General features: G+C 35.8%; 1 protein-coding gene and 1 pseudogene across 1 annotated transcript in view; one reads left to right on the plus strand and one right to left on the minus strand.

The window, feature by feature from the left end:
• The window catches only part of CNTLN (centlein), a 446,067-nt gene that overhangs the window by 409,864 nt on the left and 11,865 nt on the right, over positions 1 to 24,338 (minus strand). The gene's annotated exons all lie outside the window — the stretch shown is intronic.
• Positions 7,994 to 9,694, plus strand: LOC127555058 (heat shock cognate 71 kDa protein-like; annotated as a pseudogene).

A 24,338-nucleotide genomic window follows, 5' to 3' on the forward strand; every position in this document is an offset into this window, starting at 1 on the left:
ATAACAGGAAAAAAAAAAAGAGAGAGAGAGCTCAAAAGAGAGAAAGATTAGTAAATTGGGCATGAAAGTTTAAATTTTAGAATTCCAATTAAACATCAAAATGGAAATCTTGATTATCAAAGGAGAAATTAATAAACTTAAAAGTACAAAAGAAATTGAAAAATAAATAAAACCTGGTTTTATGGAGGCAAGAAAGAAAATAGATAAACCACTGGTTAACTTGATTTTTTTTTTTTAAAGAAAAAGACAAAAATACTCATATCAAAAATTAAAAGGATTACTGCACCTCCAATGAAGATGAAATTAAGCAGTTATTATGCCCAGTTATATGTCAGTAAAACTGATAATCTAAATGAAATGAACACTCTTTTAAAAATATAAATTATTCAGATTAACATGAGGAAATAGAATACTTAACCCTATCTTAGAAAAAGAATTTGAACAAACTATCATTGAGCCCCATAAGAAAAAACTCCAGAACCAGATGGATTTATAAGTTCATTTTAACAAATATTTAGGAGCAGTTAACTCTAATACTATATAAAGTATTTGAAAAATTAGATAAAGAGTTAAGCTCCACCAAATTCTTTTTATAATACAAAATGGCTTTAGTACCTAAAACAGAAGAATAAAAACACAGAATTAAAGAAAAAGCCAATTTTCCTAATATTCATTAGGGAAAATTTTTACATCAAATACTATCAAGAAGATTATAGCAATATATCACAAAGATCATACACTATGACCAGAAAGGATTTATAACAGCAATGCAGCACTGATTCAATATTAGGAATAAGTATAATTGACCACATAAACAAACAAAAACAACAAAAATCTTATATCACTAGATGCAGAAATTTTTTTTGACAAAATACAACATCCATTCCCTTAAAAAAAAAAAACCTATTAAAAAATAGGAATAAATAAAGCCTTTCTCCAAATGATAACTTAGTATTTAAAACCAAGAACAAGCATTATTTGTAAAGGTATAAACATGAAGCTTTCCCAATAAGATAAGGGTAAGCAAAAATATCCATTATCACCATTATTATTCAATATTGTATCAAAGAAAAGGAAAGGAAGGAGCTAGAAGAAAAATGGGGAAAGCAGAGTGAGGCTTGGCAAAAGGAGAAGGAAGCTTGGGAAAAGGAGAGGGAGGCTTGGCAAAAGAGCCTGGAGAAGTCAGTTAAAGAGAGAGTGGATAAAGAAGTAAAATCCTTGAAAAATAGGATTAGTGAACTGGAAAACAAAATTGGCGAAATGGAAAAAAATTCCACAGAACAAAAGAACTCAATTGGACAATTAGAGAAAGATTTTAAAAAAGTGAGTGAAGAGAATACTTCACTGAAAATCAGAATTGAACAAGTGGAATTGAATGACTCGAGGAGACAAGAAGAATCAGTCAAGCAAATCCAAAAAAATCAAACAATGGAGAAAAATGTGAAATACCTTCTGGGAAAGACAACAGACCTGGAAAACAGATCCAGGAGAGACAATCTGAGAATCATTGGACTCCCAGAAAAACATGATGAAAAAAAGAGCCTGGACACTGTCTTCCAGGAAATTATCAAAGAGAACTGCCCAGAAGTCATAGGAACAGAGGAAAAAATAAACATTGAAAGGATTCATCGATCACCCACTGAAAGGGATCCTAAAATCAAAACACCAAGGAATATAGTGGCCAAATGCCAGAACCCTCAGATGAAAGAAAAAATATTGCAAGCGGCTAGAAAAACCCAATTCAAGTATCAAGGAGCCACAATAAGGATCACCCAGGATCTGGCAGCATCCACATTAAAAGATCGAAGGGCCTGGAATATGATATTCCGAAAGGCTAAGGAACTTGGTATGCAACCAAAAATAACTTACCCAGCGAGAATGAGCATCTTTTTCCAGGGAAGAAGATGGACATTCAACGAAGTAAGCGAATTTCATCTATTTCTGATGAAAAAACCAGAACTTAACAAAAAGTTTGATCTACAAATATAGAACTCAAGAGAAATCTAAAAAGGTAAAGATTAATCTTGGGAACTATATTTTGACTATATAGATGCATAAAGAATACATGTATACCTTGTTCTAGAAATTGATGTGGAAAGGACATTGTACCAGAAAAAGGGTAAAGTGGGGGTAGTACATCTCATGAAGAGGCATAGGAAACCTATTATATCTGAGAGAAAGAATGGAGGGGGATGAATATAGTGGGTATCTTACTGCCTTCAGAATTGGCTTTAAGTGAAAAATCTTAAGACATATTCAATCTATGGTGAAATTTCTCCCATCTCATTGAAAAGTGAGAAGGGAAAAGTGGAAAGGGAAGGAATAAGCTAAGCGGAAGGGAATACGGGAACTGGGAGGGAAAGGGGTAAGATAGGGGGAGGAACTCTAAGGCAGGGGGAGGGACACTAAAAAGGGAGGGCTGTGAGAAACAAGGGGTGCTCACAAGCTTAATACTTGGAAGGGGGGGAAAGGGGAAAGAAGGGAGGAAAGCATAAACCGGGTTAACAAGATGGCAAGTAATACAGAATTGGTCATTCTAACCATAAATGTGAACGGGGTAAACTCCCCCATAAAGAGGAAGCGGTTAGCAGAATGGATTAAAAGCCAGAATCCTACAATATGTTGTTTACAGGAAACACACCTGAAGCGGGGAGATACATGCAGGTTAAAGGTAAAAGGTTGGAGCAAAATCTACTATGCTTCAGGTGAAGTCAAAAAAGCAGGGGTAGCCATCCTGATCTCAGATCAAGCTAAAGCAAAAATTGACCTAATTAAAAGAGATAAGGAAGGACACTATATCTTGCTAAAGGGTAGCATGGATAATGAAGCACTATCTATATTAAACATATATGCACCAAGTGGGGTAGCATCTAAATTCTTAAAAGAGAAACTAAGAGAGCTGCAAGAAGAAATAGACAGTAAAACTATAATAGTGGGAGATCTTAACCTTGCACTCTCAGAATTAGATAAATCAAACCAGAAAATAAATAAGAAAGAAGTCAAAGAGGTAAACAGAATACTAGAAAAGCTAGATATGATAGATCTCTGGAGAAAATGTAATGGAGACAGAAAGGAATACACTTTCTTTTCAGCAGTTCATGGAACCTATACAAAAATTGACCATATATTAGGACATAAAAACCTCAAACTCAAATGTAGTAAGGCAGAAATAGTAAATGCATCCTTTTCAGACCACGATGCAATGAAAATTACATTCAACAAAAAACCAGGGGGAAGTAGACCAAAAAATAATTGGAAACTAAATAATCTCATACTAAAGAATGATTGGGTAAAACAGCAAATCATAGACATAATTAATAACTTCACCCAAGAAAACGATAATAATGAGACATCATACCAAAATGTATGGGATGCAGCCAAAGCGGTAATAAGGGGAAATTTCATATCTCTAGAGGCCTATTTGTATAAAATAGAGAAAGAGAAGGTCAATGAATTGGGTTTGCAATTAAAAATGCTAGAAAAGGAACAAATTAAAAACCCCCAGTCAAACACTAAACTTGAAATTCTAAAAGTAAAAGGTGAGATCAATAAAATTGAAAGTAAAAAAACTATTGAATTGATTAATAAAACTAAGAGTTGGTTCTATGAAAAAACCAACAAAATAGACAAACCCTTAGTAAATCTGATTAAAAAAAGGAAAGAGGAAAATCAAATTGTTAGTCTTAAAAATGAAAAGGGAGAACTCACCACTAACGAAGAGGAAATTAGAGCAATAATTAGGAGTTACTTTGCCCAACTTTATGCCAATAAATTCGACAACTTAAATGAAATAGAAAAATACCTCCAAAAATACAGCTTGCCCAAACTAACAGAGGAAGAAGTAAATATCCTAAACAGTCCCATCTCAGAAAAAGAAATAGAACAAACTATCAATCAACTCCCTAAGAAAAAATCCCCAGGACCAGATGGATTTACATGTGAATTCTACCAAACATTTAAAGAACAATTAACTCCAATGTTATATAAACTATTTGAAAAAATAGGGATTGAAGGAGTCCTACCAAACTCCTTTTATGACACAGATATGGTACTGATACCTAAACCAGGTAGGCTGAAAACAGAGAAAGAAAATTATAGACCAATCTCCCTAATGAATATTGATGCTAAAATCTTAAATAAAATATTAGCAAAAAGATTACAGAAAATTGTCACCAGGATAATACACTATGACCAAGTAGGATTTATACCAGGAATGCAGGGCTGGTTCAATATTAGGAAAACTATTAGCATAATTGACTATATCAATAACCAAACAAACAAAAACCACATGATCATCTCAATAGATGCAGAAAAAGCATTTGATAAAATCCAACATCCATTCCTAATAAAAACACTTGAGAGCATAGGAATAAATGGACTTTTCCTTAAAATAGTCAGGAGCATATATTTAAAACCATCAGTAAGCATCATATGCAATGGGGAAAAACTGGAACCCTTCCCAGTAAGATCTGGAGTGAAGCAAGGTTGCCCACTATCACCATTATTATTTAATATCGTATTAGAAACACTAGCCTCGGCAATAAGAGTCGAGAAAGATATAAAAGGAATTAGAGTAGGCAATGAGGAAACCAAACTATCACTCTTTGCAGATGATATGATGGTATACCTAGAGAACCCCAGAGATTCTACCAAAAAGCTATTGGAAATAATTCATAATTTTAGCAAAGTAGCTGGCTACAAAATAAATCCCCATAAATCCTCAGCATTTTTATACATCACCAACAAAACCCAACAGCAAGAGATACAAAGAGAAATTCCATTCAGAATAACTGTTGATACCATAAAATATTTGGGAATCTATCTACCAAAGGAAAGTCAGGAATTATATGAGCAAAATTATAAAAAAGTCTCCACACAAATAAAGTCAGACTTAAATAATTGGAAAAATATTAAGTGCTCTTGGATTGGCCGAGCGAACATAATAAAGATGACAATACTCCCTAAACTAATCTATTTATTTAGTGCTATACCAATCAGACTTCCAAGAAAATATTTTATTGATCTAGAAAAAATAACAACAAAATTCATATGGAACAATAAAAAGTCGAGAATCTCAAGGGAACTAATGAAAAAAAAATCAAATGAAGGTGGCCTAGCTGTACCTGATCTAAAATTATATTATAAAGCAACAGTCACCAAAACCATTTGGTATTGGCTAAGAAATAGATTAGTGGATCAGTGGAAAAGGCTAGGCTCACAAGACAGAATAGTCAACTATAGCAATCTAGTGTTTGACAAACCCAAAGCCCCTAACTTCTGGGAAAAGAATTCAATATTTGATAAAAACTGCTGGGATAATTGGAAATTAGTATGGCAGAAATTAGGCATGGACCCACACTTAACACCATATACCAAGATAAGATCAAAATGGGTCTATGACCTAGGCATAAAGAACGAGACTATAAATAAATTAGAGGAACATAGAATAGTTTATCTCTCAGACTTGTGGAGGAGAAAGAAATTTGTGACCAAAGATGAACTAGAGACCATTACTGATCACAGAATAGAAAATTTCGATTACATCAAATTAAAAAGCCTTTGTACAAATAAAACTAATGCAAACAAGATTAGAAGGGAAGCAACAAACTGGGAAAACATTTTCACAGTTAAAGGTTCTGATAAAGGCCTCATTTCCAAAATATATAGAGAACTGACTCAAATTTATAAGAAATCAAGCCATTCTCCAATTGATAAATGGTCAAAGGATATGAACAGACAATTTTCAGAGGATGAGATTGAAACTATTACCACTCATATGAAAGAGTGTTCCAAATCATTATTGATCAGAGAAATGCAAATTAAGACAACTCTGAGATACCACTACACACCTGTCAGATTGGCTAAGATGACAGGAAAAAATAATGATGAATGTTGGAGGGGATGCGGGAAAACTGGGACACTAATGCATTGTTGGTGGAGTTGTGAACGAATCCAACCATTCTGGAGAGCAATCTGGAATTATGCCCAAAAAATTATCAAAATGTGCATATCCTTTGATCCAGCAGTGTTTCTATTGGGCTTATATCCCAAAGAAATACTAAAGAAGGGAAAGGGACCTGTATGTGCCAAAATGTTTGTAGCAGCCCTGTTTGTAGTGGCTAGAAACTGGAAAATGAATGGATGCCCATCAATTGGAGAATGGCTGGGTAAATTGTGGTATATGAATGTTATGGAATATTATTGTTCTGTAAGAAATGACCAGCAGGACGAATACAGAGAGGCTTGGAGAGACCTTCATGAACTGATGCTAAGTGAAATGAGCAGAACCAGGAGATCATTATACACTTCGACAACGATATTGTATGAGGACATATTTTGATGGAAGTGGATTTCTTTGACAAAGAGACCTGAGTTTCAATTGATAAATGACGGACAAAAGCAGCTACACCCAAAGAAAGAACACTGGGAAACGAATGTGAACTATCTGCATTTTTGTTTTTCTTCCCGGATTATTTATACCTTCTGAATCCAATTCTCCCTACGCAACAAGAGAACTGTTCGGCTCTGCAAACATATATTGTATCTAGGATATACTGCAACATATCCAACATATAAAGGACTGCTTGCCATCTAGGGGAGGGGGTGGAGGGAGGGAGGGGAAAAAAATCGGAACAGAAATGAGTGTCAATATAATGTAATTATTAAATAAAAAATTAAAAAAAAAAAGAAAAGGAAAGGAAATCAATGGAATAAAAATGGGCAATGAGGAACAAAATCTACTTACAAATGATATGATGATATATTCAGAAAATTAAAGAGACTCAAATAAAAAACTAGTTGAAATGATTAATGTTTTAACAAATTTGAGGAATAAAAAATATATCCATATACATTATCCCACATTTTTATCTATTCCCAACAAAATCTAACAGGAAGAGACAGAAAGGGAAATTCCACTTAAAATAACTGTAGCTAGGGCAGCTAGATGGTGCAATGGGTAGAGCACTACCCCTGAAGTTAAGAGGATCTGGGATCAAATATGGCCTTAGACACTTGACACTAACTATGTGACTCTGGGCAAGTCATTTAACCCTGACTGCCTCACAAAAAATAATAATAATAAATAACTGATGATAATATAAAATATTTGCGAGTCTACCTGGCAAGACAAATCCAGGACTTCTATGAACACAATTATAACAAACTTCACACACAAAATCAGATCAAAATTAGAGAAATACTAATTACTCATGGACAGGGCAAGCTAAAAATGACAATTCTAACTAAATTAATTTGCTAATTCAGTGTCATATATACCAAAGTACCAAAGAATTATTTGGCTAGGAAAAAAAAAAATCAATGACCAAAAAAAAAAAAAAAAATTAAATAGAAGGATGGTAGCCCAGCTGTTCCAGATTTCAAACTAAATTGCAAAGTGGTAATCATCAAAACAATTTAGTACTGGCTAAGAAATAAAACAATGAATTAATGGAATATATTATACAAAACAGAGTTGTAAATGGCTATAGTCTGGGGGTCAAGAACTTACTACTGACAAAAATTGCTGTGAAAGCCATAAAGCAGTTTGACAGAAACTAGACATGGACCAACAACTCACACCATATCAAAATAAGGTCAAAATTGATAAATGATTTAAACATAAAATAAATTAGGTTAGTATGGGAAAATGTGCCTGTCAGATCTATGGATAAGGGAAGAGTTTACAACCAAGTTAAAAATAGTTCATAAGAAGTAAAATGGATAATTTTGATTACATGAAATTAAAAATGTTTTACACAAACAATACCAATTCAGTCAAAATTAAAACTAAAGTAAAAATATCATAGCAAATTTTCTGATAAAAACCTCATTCTCCACAGTGGTCAGCTATGACCCCCAATTCCCCAGCAACCATGTTGAAGGACCCACAGTTGGCATTGTTCTTCACACTATTTATTCCGTTTGGGAGTTGTCCAACATGGAAAAGTGGAGATCATTGCTAAGTGCCAAGGAAATAGGACCATCCTCAGCTATGCTACCTTCAGATATGGAATTTTTAATTGGTGATCCTTCAAAGAATCAAGTTGCAATGAACCCCATCAACAGACTTTGGGATGCCAATTGTCTGATTAGGTGGGGATTTGATGATGCAGTTGTACAGTCAGATATGAAGCATTGGTCTTTTATAGTGCTAAATGGTGCAGGTAGGCTTAAGGTCCCAGTGGAGTATAAAGGGGAGACCAAAAGTTTCTATCCTCTATGATCTTGACCAAGATAAAAGAAATTGCTGAAGCTTAACTTGGAAAGACTGTCACAAATGCTGTGGTCACAGTACTGGCCTACTCCAACAATTCCCAAGTCAGGCCAGCCAAGATGCTGGAACCATCGCTGGTCTCAATGTGCTCCGAACCATCACTACGCCAGCTGCTGCTGCTGTTGCTTATGGCTTGGACAAAAAGGTGTTGCCAAGAGAAATGTGTTGATCTTTGACCTTGAAGGTGCACTTTGGGTGTTTCCATCTTACCACTGAAGATGGCATTTTTGAAGTCAAGTCCACAGCTAGGGACACCCAGTTAGATGGAGAGGACTTTGTCATCACATGCTCAACCATCTCATTGCCAAGTCTGAGCTAAAGCACAAGAAGGACTTCAGTGAGAACAAAAAGGCTGTTTACTGCACACCATCTCTCTTCTAGTACTAAGGCCAGTCCTGAAACTGACTCCCTTGCTGAAGGGATCACTTCTATACATCAGTCACCCGAAGTTCAAAGAGCTGAATGCTGATCTCTTCCGGGGCACACACTGGACCCTGTGGAAAAGGCCTTAAAAGATTCTAGGCTAGAGAAATCACAGATTCATGACACTGTCCCGGTGCACGGTTCCACTCACATCCCCCAAATCCAGAAGCTTCTTCAGGACTTCTTCAATGGCAAGGGGTTCAACGAGAGCATCATGGTGAGGCTGTTGCTTATGGTGCAATTGTCCAGGCTTCTATTTGTCTGAAGATATATCTGAAAATGTACAATTCTTGCTGCTGTTGGACGTCACTCCTTTCCCCTTGGAATTGTAAAGGCTAGAGGAGTTATAACAGTTATGACCAAACCAACATTCCTACCAATCAGACTCAAATCTTTACCACTTATCCTGATGTGCTTATTCAGGTTTAGGAAGGTGAGAGAGCAATGACAAAGGATAACAACTTGCTTGGGAAGTTTGAGCTCACAGGAATCCCCCCAGCTTCCAGAGGTGCTCCTCAGATTGAAGTAACAATTATCATCCTCAACTTTTCTACTGTAGACAATAGCACAGGCAAAAAAAAAAAAAAAAAAAAAACACCATCACCAAGGACAAAGGTCGTCTGAGGAGGCTGAGAAATACAAGGTTGAAGATGAGAATCAGAGACAAGATGTTTTCTAAGAATTCTCTTAAATCTTAACTTTCAACATGAAAGCTACTGTGAAAGATGAAAAATTTCAGGGCAAAACTGATGATGAAGGCAAACAAAAGATCCTTGACAAATGTAATGAAATAATCAGCTGGCTGGATAAGAACCAGACTGCTGAGAAGAAGTTGAGCATCAGCAGAAAGAATTGGAGGTCTGCAACCCCATCATTACTAAACTGTACCAAAGTACAGGGGCCATGCCAGGAGGCATGCCTGGTGGGTTCCCAGAGGGGAGAGCAACCCAATTTGGAGGTGCTTCTTCTGGATCCACCACTGAAGAGGTTGACTAAATGTACCAGTAGTCAAGGAGCTAGCAGTTTAAAAGTAACATTTAAACTACTGTATAAATCTGGGCATTCTCAATGCTTGAATGTGTGCAAAGGGAAAGAAATTAATCACTACTGTAATAAATAAGTGGAAACGGGAGGAAAAAAATGTTTCTACAAGCTAGTCCCAATCAACCTTTTACATTATTCCTCTAAACTTAAACATGCCTTCCAGTTAAAAAATGTCAACCTGTTGTTTCTGTCACATGATTTAAATTCCACAGATGACCAATCTTTTCATCATCCAAATAAATTATTTTTTTCTAATTCTATTATGTAACTCTTTGGTAATATGATTAAATTTAGGTAGGCTTGCCATCTTTACTATATTGGAATGGTCCAACTATGTCTAGTTAAGATTTAGGTTTCTCTTTACTTCTGTAAAAAAAAAAAAACAGTTTATTTTCCCATGTCCTTGTAGGCAGACCCCAAGTACAAACTACATTTTACAGTTATTTTGAGTGGAACGTCTCTTAATTTATCCTACTGAACATCAACAATATACAAAAGAAAGATAATTTATTTGGATTTTATTATATATATATATATATATTACTACCAAGTAAAGATACTCTAATTAAAATAAAATCTCAGGGTTCTCTAAGTACCATTATCCACCATACACAATAATTTTGTTTCCTTTTTTGCCTATGTTTATACTCTTAATTTCATTTTCTCTCATTAGTGGTATAGATAGCATTTTTAGTATTTTAGTATTATATCAATCAAATAAGAGTGATTCTGATGAATAGAAACTTGTGCCAAGATGGCTCTTCAACAAGAGGTAAGTAACCCAGCTTTCATATACTTACTCCAATAAAAAACTTATAATACATACCAAGACAAATAATGATCAATAAACTGGATAAGAAACTACAAAAATTGAAATCTTTGAGTCCATATCTGCACATAATTAATCTACAGTGTATAAGCAAGAAAAAGGGACTTTTCCCCCCACAATATCCAAAAAGATTGCTCTCAGCAGTTCCTCAGTGGAACCAGAGACTGAACATATGTAGCCCATAAGCTCTGTGATTAGAAATATTAACAGCGGAGAAAAAAAAATTTTTTTTTTCAAATTCTTTTTCAGATAATTAGCAATGACTCTAGGCAAGTAGTTTTTCATCTCATAAGTCAGTTTCACCTATAAGATTAGCTCACAGATTTGTTATCTGAATCCACTTTTCAAACTTTAAAGCACTATATAAATGCTATTTGTTGTTATAATTGTTACTATTATTTTTTCCAAACAATCAGATTAACTTTTCCTTTAAGTTCTTAGATGTCATATTATTTGTTGTATATAAAAATAAGGACAAATATTTCATTATCTATGGTGCCTTTAAGCAAAATATAGTTCCTCTGATTATCTTTTTTAACCATTTCTATTTTTACTGTTGTTTTGTCTAAGAACAACTCCTACCTTTGCTTTTTTAGAGTTCATCTGAAGCACAATAGATCAGTTTCAGCATTTTGATGTCATATAAATGCATGTAGAGTATGTTTCTTATATACGACATATTGTTCATGTTTTCTTGTCCTTTTTGTTAATTTCTTCCATTTCATAGATAATTTTACCTTATCCATGTTCCTATGGGATAGTTAACTATATCACATCATCTTTTTTTCCTTCTTTGCCACCCATCCTCTCTTTATATGAAAAGTGTTGAAATGGAATGTGATTAAAAACTAAGTATCTCTTATTGAAGGAATCTAATTTCTACTGGCCTGTGCTTATTCTCTCATCCTGAATTTGGGTTTTTACACTTTTTTTGCTTTCCTTTTAATATCAACCTCCAAAGTTATAGTTTGTCTTACCTCTGTTTATTCTCTCCCCCATTCTATCCTCGTTCTTAATTCCCTCTCTTGCTTTCCAGGCTCTCTATTTTGGGGGAAAGACTCTCTATGACCATATTTTATTCCTTTCTGAGCCACATTTTTGACTCTGGATCTTAATACCCTAATTCAATTGAAATCTCATTCTTAAATATCTCTATGTCAGCCTCTTCCTCCCATTTTCTTAGGGATAAGGGGAAAAGATCTCAATTTCAGGTACAAGCCCACACCAACCATGGCTCACTCCCTGACTGGATGCTATTCCAGCTAACTAGGTTTCAATACTATATACCTCCTCCCAACTTTGACTACTTTTCTATCATTTTCCATTAGAATGTGCTTTTAATTTATATTTTCATCCTCAATACTTGACACATGATAAACACATAATAAATGCTTGCTACTAACCTGCCTGACTTCATTTTCTGTTATTTTCTTAGTTTGGCATATGACTAAATTATCAATCTGTATATTAATGCATGAGCCTGTTTCCAATCCTACTTTGTCTGGCTCAGATAAGAAAGCTCAATGTAATGACCACACTTCCCAAGCAATTTTTCCATGTTTCTTTACTTTTCCTCTAAAGGACATCAATTGTAAAGTATAATAAATTCTATCCTTTTTTCCATAATTTATTCCTTTTTACTTTCCTTTTCTTTACTCTCTAAAAACTACCAATACAAAATAATTCCCTATCCAAATGTGTTTTATTTAACCTCTTCTGTGACTTTTGAAGATATTTAAGATTCTGAAGGGTCACTTGTCTCACATGCTCCATTAGAATATATGAATTTCATTTTCCCCCCATTCCAATTGTTCAACTGCATTTATCTTTTTAGTTTTTATTTTTATTTTGATTCATGTGTATACATTTCAATAACTAGATGGCACAGTAGACAGAGCACTGGGCTTGAAATCAAGAAGACTCTGCCTTTTGAGTTCAAATCTGTCCTCAGACACAACTTACGTGACCCAGGAAATTCACTTAAATCTGTTTGCCTTAATTCCTCATCTGTAAAATGAGCTAAGGAAAGAAATAGAAAACCACTCTAGTATCTTTACCAAGAAGACCACAAACAGGGTCATAAGAAATGAACACAATTGAAAAGATGCAATAACAAGTAACATTTTCAAAGTTTCTACTAAATTCTTATTTTTTCATCAGGAATGTTTTATAATCCTTTAACCCATTAAAAATCCATCTTTCCATCAAGAACTATATATACTCTTGTCTCATAGATCATTCTTGGTTGCAAGCATGTATTTTGTTTTCTGGAATATTATATTCCAAGAATTAGTCTCTTTTATAGTGTTTAATGCCAAGTATTGTATGATCCTGAGTATGACTCTTTGATATTTGAATTCTTTTTTTTCTAATGAATTATTTTATTTTTGATCAAGCAGCTCTGGATTATAGCTGATATTCCTACAAGTTTCCATTTTATGTTTTCAGCATAAAATAGACTCTTTCAACAATTATACTGTCCTCTAGTTCTAATAAATTCAAGTGTCTCATTTATGATTTCTTTAAATATGGTATCCAAACTTTTTAAAAGGGAATTTGATGACTCTCAAATCATCTTTTTCCAGAACAGTTGGTTTTATAGTAGACAATTTCTATTTTAGACAGATAATAAACAAAGATTCTTAATGTTGCTGAGTCATTAATTTCTGGTTATTCTCTTTTAATTTTAGGAATATACTTTTTTTGGCAAGGTTTTCCACCTTCAGTTTAATGTCTCCCAAAACTCTTTCATACTATTTCATTTGGCAATCACATCAGCTCTCATGGATTTAAATATCATCTCTATGCCAATGAGTCCCAGATTCACTTATTCAACCCTATCCTCCATACTAACTTCCACTCCTACATCTCCAACTTCCCATTAGATATTTCAAATTAGAAGTCCTATAAACAAGTTAAATTCAAAACATCTGAAGTTGGACTTATTAATTTTCTATTTAAGTCCTTCCCTCTTAACTTCCCTATTACTATTAAGAATAACACCATCTTCCTAGTTACCCAGGCTTGAAACCTAAGTATCGTTCTCAACTTGTCAATTTTTCATCCACCCCACTTTTCTATATCAAAATCCTATAAATTTTGCTTTTACAACATCCCTTACCTATACTCCCTTTTCTCCTTGAGCACTGCAACCATGCTGCTACAGTTTCTCATCACTTCACACCTGAATTATGACAGCTACTTATTAGTCGATCTCCCTGCCTCTCAGAGCAATCCTACTTTAATCCAATCTCCAGCTTACTATCAATGTTATAGGCTTTAAAAGCTTTATCATGCCAGATACCTAATCAATCAATTCCAGTGGTTCCCTATTATCTCCAGAATCAAATATAAAATCTGATTATGAAAGCCTTTCATAACCTAGGCCTTTTCTACCATTTCAGTCTAACACCTAATCCTCCTCCATTTACTCAATCAAAAATTGAAACTAACTTCGTTGCACAAGACATTCATATCTTCCTACTCTGTGTACTTTATCTGAGTCATACCTAGAATGCTTTCTCTCTTCATCCAACTCCTGCTTCATAAAAGCTCATCGTCTATAGGAACTTACAGGCCTTAGTTCACTTTAATGCAAACAACTTCTTTTTGAGACTCTCCAAACTATTCAGTATATATCTTGTTTTTAAAGAATTGTTTATATGCTATCTCTACCCTTAAACTAAAGGCTTCTTGAGTAGAGAATCTATTTTCCTCTTACTTTATATCCCAACTCTTAGCAAAGTAATTGGAATATAATAACTCCCTAATAAAACCTTGCTGACTTCACTTTTTCTTCTAGAGTTGTAATATCAGTTTTTAAATCTCTCATTTCATTTCTCCCACTAGCCATTTTATCCTTTTAGCCAAACTATTTTCCCCAATATTAGGCCTATCTCTGTGGAGTTATTCTCTTCTGGATTTTCTTTTTGAAAGTCTCTTAAACCATTGTATTTTTTTCCACAAAGTTTGACATCGTCTGTTTACTCATTTTTCTAGTCTCAGCTCCTGATTTGTCATTTAGCGCAGGAGGTATTTTCTTCTCTCTTCTTATGTCCTTGGACCTCATTTCTCTTGGGTTTCTGCTACTTTCATCTCCCTTTGTATGTCTGGGCTGAAAGAAATGGCAAATTTCAGCATCCCCAAAGTTCTTTAGATGGCTGACCAATCAGGTCTTTACCACCTTCTCCCCAAATTCCCAACTAGAGTATTTCACTGTTCTTAAATCACTTTTGAGACTTCTCCCCTAGGAAAGTTATAATCTTTTCCAGATTATTTACACAAAACTCAATTTTGACTTTCCTAGAGGAAACTCTTCCAGAACTATACACTCTGGATTTTTTGTGCAGCCCAAGACTGGATTAAACTGACTAATAAACTCTGGATTTCTTGATAATCTAGTGCCTTTTTTTTTTTTAAAAGATCACTGCTGAGATACATTAGATTAATCTTGGGAACTATATTTCTGCTATAAAGATGTATAAAGAATACATGTATACCTTGTTCTAGAAAGTAAATGTGGAAAGGACATTGTACCAGAAAAAGGATAAAGTGGGGGTACTACATCTCATGAAGAGGCAAAGGAAACCTATTATATCTGAGAGAAAGAATGGAGGGGGATGAATATAGTGGGTATCTTACTGCCTTCAGAATTGGCTTTAAGAGAAAAATTTTAGACATATTCAATCTATGGTGAAACTTCTCCCACTTCATTGAAAAGTGAGAAGGGAAAAGTGAAAAGGGAAGGAATAAGTTAAGTGGAAGGAAATACAGAAACTGGGAGGGAAAAGGGTAAGATAGGGGGAGGAACTCTAAGGCGGGGGGGAGGGATACTAAAAAGGGAGGGCTGTGAGAAGCAAGCGGTGCTCACAAGCTTAATACTGGGAAGGAGGGGAAAGGAGAAAGAAGGGAGAAAAGCATAAACCGGGGTTAACAAGATGGCAAGTGATACAGAATTGGTCATTTTAACCATAAATGTGAACGGGGTAAACTCCCCCATAAAGAGGAAGTGGTTAGCAGAATGGATTAAAAGCCAGAATCCTACAATATGTTGTTTACAGGAAACACACCTGAAGCGGGGAGATACATGCAGGTTAAAGGTAAAAGATTGGAGTAAAATCTACTATGCTTCAGGTGAAGTCAAAAAAGCAGGGGTAGCCATCCTGATCTCAGATCAAGCTAAAGCAAAAATTGATCTAATTAAAAGAGATAAGGAAGGGCACTATATCTTGCTAAAGGGTAGCATGGATAATGAAGCAATATCAATATTAAACATATATGCACCAAGTGGTGTAGCATCTAATTTCTTAAAAGAGAAATTAAGAGAGCTGCAAGAAGAAATAGACAGCAAAACTATAATAGTGGGAGATCTCAACCTTGCACTCTCAGAATTAGATAAGTCAAACCACAAAATAAATAAGAAAGAAGTCAAAAGAGACCTAACTGAGTTTCAATTGATAAATGATGGACAGAAGGAGCTACACCCAAAAGAACACTGGGAAACGAATGTGAGCTATTTGCATTTTTGTTTTTCTTCCCGGGTTATTTTTACCTTCTGAATCCAATTCTCCCTGTGCAACAAGAGAATTGTTCAGTTCTGCAAACATATATTGTATCTAGGATATACTGCAACATATCTAACATATATAGGACTGCTTGCCATCTAAGGGAGGGGGTGGAGGGAGGGGGAAAATCGGAACAGAAACAAGTGCAAGGGATAATGTTGTAAAAAAAATTATCCTGGCATGGATTCTGTCAATATAAAGTTATTATTAAATTAAATTAAATAAAATATTAAAAAAAAAGATTAAAAAAAAAGAAATGTATAATAAATCCAACACGCAACTTTCAGAGCTGTTCTACTATTGTCTGTGATTCTTTCTGGCCTTTTTTCTGTTTTCTTCTGTACATTTTTTAAAAGATGCTCCAATACCCTTTATATATATTTTTTTATCTTTTGCTACTTTATCCTTATCCCTATTTTCCCTCCCATTCACATCTAATGGAAAAAAAGAAAAGCAAAACAAATAGAAGTTCATAGTCAAGTAAAATCAATTTCCAAATTGGAGATACTTTTTAAAAAAGTATGTCTCTACTTCTTGAATCCATCTCTTCATTGGTCCTCTGGAATTGTGATTGGCCATTGCACTTGTAAGAATTACTGTTACAGTATAAATTATTCTCTTACTTCTATTTACATTAAGAGACTTGCCCAGGATCAAACTGCTAGTAAGTGCTAAAGCATCCAAGGGTTTGATTAAACTCAGATCCTCCTGATTTCAGGGCTAGTGTTTCATCCACTGTACCATTTACCTCTCCTTACTTTTCTGTCTTAAATGTCTATATCTTTAGATCTTTGTTTCTGGTTTACTTAACAATTAATTTCACAAAACATTCTTGCAAACTGAAAACCACACCTATTTTTAAATGGTTCATACATACTGCTTCTTTCAGGAGGCAATTCTTAAGAATTCTTAAGAATGCCAAGAAAAAATTAAAATGTCAACTGTTGCTGAAAATTCACTGATATCCAAAAGCCATTTTCAATTTCAATCTGTCTTTTTTGATGCTTGCAAAGAGTTTCAATTTTTCTCTTTTCTCTTCCCTCTTCAAAACATTAAATTTATCACTCTTCTGAGAGAAGAGTGATTAAAAGCTGATCTACTTTATACTTTTCAGAATCTAGAGTTTTCTTTGCAGATTTAATATTCCCCTCCTTTCTTTAAAATATCCAGATAATATTCTCTAATTTCAAATCAAGACAGTTGCATTTTTTAATTCTTAACAGCATTGGTTGTACAATGGTTTTTACAACAGTAGCATGCATTTTAAATATTAATTTCTGTCTTTCTAAATTGTTTGCATTCAAGGCTAATATAGAGAAATCTTGATTAAAGTATGCTTTACTGACAAAAACCAACTTTTGCAGTTTTTAAACATATTGTTCTGGTATTAAATATTGAGTGGCAATGTGAAAATAAAGCTCATCAGCTATAATCTATACTTACTATTCCCCAGGACTAGTTTTATTTTAAGGACTATCTTTATTCTTCAAGTCCTTCTTTATGCCATACAAATTCCACAAATATACCCACCTCATGTTTTACAATTCTTAACACGACTTTTTTTCAGATAGTAGAAACATCTGGCCTGGGTCCAATGCTTAAGATTTTTCTTTTTTTCTTATCTTTTACTTGATAAACATGCTGGGCTGTATCTTTTAACTCGATTCCTTTCTTATATCACCCTAGGCAATTCTTTACAAAAATGTTTCCAATTTTTTTTAAGCCTGGCTAACAAAGCTAAGTGGGTGGATCACTGAAATTTAGACCTGCTTAATGCTTGGAGTCTTTGCACAATCTATTTTTTAAAAGTTCTTCTAGAAACTGAAAAATAATTTCTAAAACAGACAGGACAAGCAGCCATAATCTACAAAATTTCATCTTAGTACCCAAATAACTATGGTTTTATATTTAATATTTAAAATTTATTTTATTTAAACTACTTAAAAGTTAGAATTAAGTTTCACTCATCCTCAAGTTGCCCCTTGATTTAAACAAACTTCTCTTCTTTCGAGGTCAAGAAAAAAGTTCAAATTGTAAATTGTCTTTGGAATCTTACTGAAGTTGACTTTTAGCAATCTGATCCTTTTAAAACTACAGTGAAAAAAAATCTCCCTCCCTAAAATAATAAAAGCAATCTATATGTAATCTTTTCTTCTCCTAAAACAAACTACAGTTTTAAGATCCACAAAGACAATTCATGACTAGTTTATGGTTAAGGCTGATTATGTCTTATTATGACTATACTTATGTCCATGGTTATTTTTCATTGCCAAAAAAACAAAAAGCTACATGGTTCAGCTGAGTAGCCTCATCAGAGGGATTGGTCCTTGGTTCATAGATTCAATAAAGGTTCAGGAGTTCAAAACAGGAATCCCTCTAACAGTTCATGGCATTCAAGCAGGCGGCCAGTTTTAGTTATCTCAGAAGTTGTCCAAGACATGGGTCCTTTGTATACAAGTGAATTCCTCCTGGGAGGGTGCAAAGTTCCCCTATTGACCCTTGCTTTCTTCAACTGGGTTGATAGTGCCATATTTTTCCAGCATAGGCATAGATTTCCATAGGTTGAATCCTTTTTCCAGGGACTCAGTTTATGAGCAAATGGAGGCCAGTATTTTAGGGCAAAATCTCAAGACCATCTTGTTGGAATCGTTACAAACTTATAACTCATTAGAGTTGATAGATTATTGATCTAATCTTATAAGAAGATGTTTTGGGCCAGAACCTGAAACAAGGTACTAAGTAGAACTAATTGGTACAATGCTTGTGTTCACACCTTTACTCACTGGAGTTCACAAGTATGGGAGATTCACAAAGTTAACTGTGTAACTTTGTGAATTCACACCTCCTTTGAAGCTCTTAGGTCCAGAGAGCACTATGGGAGAAAACCCATAATCTCTCTCTCTCATATCCCACAATTCCTCTCTCTCATCTAAAAGAAACAGACAGAGGCTCTCGGATAGATTTCAGCGGAATTACGCCAGAAGCCCTCTCTCCAAGGCAAGAGAAATCCATTCCATTTTTCCACTTGGCTGTCTGGTGGCTGAAGAAAGCAGAGGCAGAGAAGCAAAGTACAATCTGCAAGAGCTCTTGGAACCAAGCAGAGAGATAGGCCTCAACTAACCGGGCTAATTTGGAAGGAGAAAATAAACGTTTGTATTTTTACCAGCTGGCTGCATTTGGGTGATTATTACTTTCAACTGCAACTAAGACTGCCTCCAAAAAACCTCCCCCAAGAAACCTGCTCTCTCCCCCAGAAATAACCTTTATATTATTTTAAAGAAGAAAAACACCCAGATATTAAATAGTAGTAATAAAGCTTCAAAAAAGAAATTAGTGGGGGGAAAAAAGAAATTAGTGCATAAACACAAAAACAAAAAGCCCTTTTTGAAACAATTTTGGGACTTATATTATCTTAGGTTGAATTTGCTCTATATATTTTGGTTATCCCCTCTTTCTCATCTGTAATAGGTTGAGGCTTGAGTTGATGCACTGAGGTCCCAAGCACATGAGGCTAAATAGTAATTGGACCATACTCTATTAATATATATGCTTGGAGAAAGAATGGCCCCCGCCCACTCTTTGTGCAAGTCCTGATGTGCTGTATAGGAAATGATGTTTTTGGTGGGTGGAGGCAAAGGAGTGGGAAGGGAAGCGGAAGGAGAGACTGCTGGCTGGTGTCTGGACACAGCTGCTCGCATTGCCATTGCGACAGCCCTTCATCTCCAATCCCCCTCTTCTAGCTGGCTTCCTGTCTGCCCATATTGCTATCGCAATCCTTTTTCACTTCTTCACTTCAATAAAGATTGAAGATTTTTCCCTTAACCTGAATTCCTGACTCCAGCTGATTTTTAATACGCGGTCATCACATTTGGCGCCTAGTGTGATAGAGTGGGTGAACTTCCCGGCACAACCAGAACAAAGCCTTACTCCTTACCCAGTGCTTGTGGCTAGAATTTTGTTAAAGGCCATTAAGCGAGCAGTACAATTATCTGGGGCAAGACCTGATAAGATATACACCATTTACACCAATACACAAATTAATGTGTGTTGTGAGACCATCCCAGAGTGGCAAATTTTATTAGCCATGGCTCCAAATTTTACACATGGGTCTCCATTAAAGATAAACAGACTATTACATAATTGGCAATGGATTCTTGAAGAAAAAGTTTCTAAAGTTCCTCTTAAAGGACCAACTATCTTTACAGATGCGTCCAAACACAATATTTGTGCTGTATACTTTCATGACTTAACTATAAAGAGAGTAGTCAGAACTCCTTTTCAGTCTACTCAGCAGAACGAATTACATGCAATCATGTTAGCTCTCACTTATTACCTAGGAGACATAAATATAATATCTGATTCAGCCTATTCAGTAGGTATGGTACAAAGAATTGCCACAGCCCATATAAAATTTGCAGCTTCTAATATATATCAGCTCTTTAAGGAACTTCAGGAGCAAGGGAGAAAACATCCAGGTAAGATTTATATCCTCCATGTCCACTCACATAGTGGACTCCCAGGCCCTATTTTTGATGGGAATTCAAAGGCAGATAGCCTTTTAACTATGTTAGCCAGTACGCCTTTATTTCAGGAGGCCCAGGAATCCCATTCTAAATACCATCAGGCTGCTCGAGCTTTGCGTTTACAATTTGGGATAACAAAAAAGGAAGCTAGGAGCATAGTAAAAAGCTGTACAGCTTGCCTTCCTTTCCACGCTCCTACACTGCCTCCAGGGAAGAACCCTCGTGGTTTGAGACCCAATGAAATCTGGCAAATGGATGTGACCCATTATAAATCTTTCGGTCGTCTGTCTTTTATCCATGTTGTGGTAGACACCTTTTCAGGATTCACTTTTGCCATACCAGCAGCAAAAGAGATAGCCCGAGTGGTCACTGAATTCCTCACGCAAGCATTTGCCATTATGGGTGTGCCACAAGCAATAAAAACAGACAATGGTCCTGCATATACCTCCAAACATTTTGCACACTTTTGTGCACAGTATAAGATTTTACACACCACTGGCATACCCTTTAATCCTCAAGGACAGGCAATAGTAGAGAAGAGAAACAGAGATATTAAGACGCTGCTCCAAAAAAAAAGAAAGGGGGAACCACGGGTAATGCTAGAGAACTTCTAAATCTAACCCTTTATACTATTAACTTCTTGATTTTTGACAAAGATGCACTGGCTCTGGTAGACAGGTTTTATAACCCATGGGAAGGGCAGTGTCCAGTGCGAGCAGCTCCACTATCTTTAGATAATCACCAGGTGATGTGGAGAGACCCAGAAAGTGGTGAATGGAAGGGAGCAGATAGGCTAATTGCTTGGGGGAGAGGGTTTGCTTGTATCTCTACAGGTGGAGAAGGAATCAGATGGGTGTCAACAAGCCGTATTCGCCTCGTCCATCGCAGAGAGACAGAGCAGACCCTTGAAACGAAGGAGAAGACCCAAGAAACATCAGGTGGTTCTGTTGCTGATTGTGCTCACCATTGAAAGAGCGTGGCAGTTATGGCATTTGACTCATGGACACAGAAAATTGTTGGACTTCAAAACTCTCAAGAATCATTGGATTCTCTGAGACATAAGATTGTTGTAGGACTTGAAAACCCTCAGGAATCATCGGATTCTTTGAGACATAAGATTTGAAAGCCCTCAGGAATCATTGGATTTTCTAAGAAATAAAAAGACTTTTGCAAGACTTCAAAAACTTGGGGGAATCACTGGATTCCTTGATATGTGAAGCAATGGACAATAGATTGGTTTTGGACTATCTCTTGGCTGCTGAAGAAGGCGTATGTGTGACTGCTGTTTACATACTCTCCTTCTAGGACTTTTGGCAATCTTTTACAACAACATGTTGATTTATATTGTTATACCGTTACTTGTGCGTATAATTCATGTTTGTTACACCACATCAAGCCTGCACTGACTGTGAGGAGAGTCATCACTAATAGCCTCTGCGTCACTGCTATGTGCTTGTGTAATACCTCCCATGCTGATGGGTTTATGCATAATAAGACCCTTCAGCTCAATAAGAACCTGCTAGCAACCCCCACTTCCCTTTGGTGCTTTTCATCTCCCTTCCTGAGATGTCAGGGAGGGCGTAATTATCTCCTTTTTAGTGCTTTCACCTCCCTTCCTGAGAAGTCAGGGGGGTCGTGATCACTTCCTTTTCAGTGCTTTCACCTGCTTTCCTGAGAAGTCAGGGAGGGTGTGCTCACCTCCCCTTGGGGGCTCTGACCTCCCTGAAGAGTCAGGGATGGCATGACCACCTGTGTTCTAAAACAAAAGAAAGCGGGAGATGTAATGGGCTGAGGCTTGAGTTGATGCACTGAGATCCCAAGCCTGTGAGGCTAAATAGTAATTGGACCATACTCTATTAATATATATGCTTAGAGAAAGAATGGCCCCGGCCCATTCTTTGTGCAAGTCCTGATGTGTTGTATAGGAAATGACATTTTTGGTGGGTGGAGGCAAGGGAGTGGAAAGGGAAGTGGAAGGAGAGACTGCTGGCTGGCATCTGGACATAGCTGCTCGCATTGCCATTGCGACAGCCCTTCATCTCCAATCCCCCTCTGCTAGCTGGCTTCCTGTCTGCCCATATTGCTATCGCAATCCTTTTTCACCTCTTCATTTCAATAAAGATTGAAGATTTTTCCCTTAACCTGAATTCCTGACTCTGGCTGATTTTAAATACGCGGTCATCACACTCATCCTTTTCTTAAATGGGAAGTATGTATCCCTCTGAGCTGTAAAACTAAAATCTCTCTCGAAAAGAGAATTCTTCAAAAGTTTAAGAACTGAGTCAGGAACCCCCTTAGAGAAAATAAATTTTCTAAGATTTAATAATTCCCTGAAAGAATATTAAACTTTCTTTTCATAAGCCAAGAGTTCCTCCTTGAAGAAGGAAAATATTTCTCAAGGGTTTAAGCTCCTTAGGGCAATCTGCCAGGCTTTATAATGTCAATTATAATCACACTGAGTACAAACAGTATCCCAAGATGAGACATAAACAAAGTTGCAACTTTTCCCAGTTTAGATGAAGAGTTGAGACTGAAGGGAAAGTCAGGTCTCCACTGCGGGTGTCATTGGAGAATACCCCCTCCCAATAAAAATTATCACTAGGTAAAAAATATCATCAGTTTGGGGGAGGAACAGGACAGAGAGAGTAGGGTTCCCCTAAGAGTTTGTTTCGGGAGCCAATCCCAGACAAGTCCCCAGTTGTCATAATTGTAAACAAAGATAGTTTGAAGTAAAGCATTCCAAGCTACATTCCAAGATATATAAACAATCAATTTATTAGCAAAGCATAAATTAACTAACAGAGTGGGTCAGAGTCAATGGCTACTTCGATAATGTCAAAAAGACTACTGAGGGATGACAAGATATTTCACAGTAATTTACAAGATAACAGAGCAAAATCTCAAGGTACAAAGAAAGATGTGTCTTATTCTCAAAAGCCTCTACTGGAGTGGCAGCCATGTGAGTGAAAAGGAGACATATATGACAGATGCTATGAAAATAAAAACAAGATGTGACAATAGATTATCCAACTAAGGTGACTATGAGTGAGGAATTCAGAATGACACAAATTTGTAAGCATGGTTGACAAGGAGGTTGGTGATTACATTGATAGTATTAGGAAAGATGGAAAGAAGGGAGTCATGGAGGCAAAATATTGTTTTGGATTACTTACTTAAATACTTACAGGAGACCCAATTTCAAATGTAAAAAATATAGTTGATGATATGGGGCCTGGAATTATGGCGTGAATTCAGGAAAAGTATTAGGGTTGGATATATTAGGGCAAATCACTTCATCTCTCTCTCCAGGTGATTTGCAGGTGATTCTGCAAAACCCATGAAAACTGATAAGATCATTAAATAAGACTATACAGAATAAAAAGAGAGAAAGGCCCGAAATAGGACCACAGACATTTGATGGGCATGACACAGAGACTGAGAAGAAATAGCCAAACAGGAAACAATAGTATCATGAAACCTTAAGAGTGGAGAGAATATTTAGAAGACCACGACAAGGTTAAAGACTAAAGAAAGGTCAAGAAAGATAAGGATTGAGAAAAGGTTTATTCAATCTGGCAATTAGAAGATCAATGATAACTTTGGGGAAAAAGTAGTTTTAGCCAATTGATGAAACTGAAAGTTTAAAAATAATTTGAGAAAATGAAGGCAACTAGTTACAA

This window comes from Antechinus flavipes, chromosome 1 (assembly GCF_016432865.1).
Source record: "Antechinus flavipes isolate AdamAnt ecotype Samford, QLD, Australia chromosome 1, AdamAnt_v2, whole genome shotgun sequence".
NCBI lineage: Eukaryota > Metazoa > Chordata > Mammalia > Dasyuromorphia > Dasyuridae > Antechinus > Antechinus flavipes.